The sequence below is a fragment of the Sinocyclocheilus grahami genome, unplaced genomic scaffold (genome assembly GCF_001515645.1).
Source record: "Sinocyclocheilus grahami isolate Dianchi unplaced genomic scaffold, SAMN03320097.WGS_v1.1 scaffold3173.1, whole genome shotgun sequence".
Taxonomy (NCBI): domain Eukaryota; kingdom Metazoa; phylum Chordata; class Actinopteri; order Cypriniformes; family Cyprinidae; genus Sinocyclocheilus; species Sinocyclocheilus grahami.
Window position 1 is genome coordinate 1,951 of NW_015508334.1, and position 1,065 is coordinate 3,015.

The following is a 1,065-nucleotide window of genomic DNA, read 5'->3' on the forward strand; positions in this document are numbered from 1 at the left end:
GAAGATCAATGTGAAGATGGATGATAGCTGGACAGCACAGGCTTTGAGGCAGGCTGGAGAGACACCATCTGGGCCTTTGGCTTTCCTTATCTTCTGCTTTCTGAAGACTTTGCATACATCCTCTTCACAGATCTTGAGTGCAGGATGAGAAACAGTAGGGGGATGGAGGGGGAGGGTGTTGATGGCTGTGTTGTGAGATGGTCGGAGTGGGTTTGGGGTGTCAGACCAGGCTTTTGCTTTTCAAACCTGCAGTAGAACTCGTTCAGGTCTTCAGCCAGTTGTTGATTGGCCTCAGTGCTGGGGGATGGGTTCTTGTAGCAGATGATGGCTTTCAGGCCTTTCCACACTGATGTAGAGTCATTACTTGAAAGCTGATTTTTTAGCTTTTCAGAGTAGTTTAATTTTGCCACTCTTATCTCCCTATTCAGTGTGTATTTGGCCTGTTTGTACAAGTCTTTGTCCCCACTCCTGTAAGCGTCCTCTTTGGCCTGGCGAAGCTGTTTGAGTTTTGCACTGAACCAAGGTTTGTCGTTGTTAAATGTTAAATAAGTCCTGGTGGGAACACACATGTCCTCACAGAAACTGATGTAGGATGTCACAGTGTCAGTAAGCTCATCCAGATCAGTAGCTGCAGCCTCAAAAACACTCCAATCAGTAAATTCGAAGCAGGCCTGTAAATCCTGCTCTGCTTCAGCAGTCCATCTTTTTACAGTTTTCACTACAGGCTTAGCAGATTTGAGTTTCTGCCTGTAGGCTGGTAGAAGATGAACCAAACAGTGATCAGAGATTCCCAGAGCTGCTCAGGGGACAGAGTGGTATGCATCCTTTAAAACTGTGTAGCAGTGATCCAGTACATTGCTGTCTCTGGTGGGGCATGTGATGTGTTGTCTATATTTAGGCAGTTCACGGGTGAGATTAGCTTTATTAAAATCACCGAGAACGATAATGAAAGAGTCCGGATATCGTTGTTCTGTGTGTGTAATTTGATCTGCCAACAGTTCTAGTGCGGCGCTCACACGTGCGTCAGGAGGAATGTACACACTCACCAGAATAAACGAGGAAAAC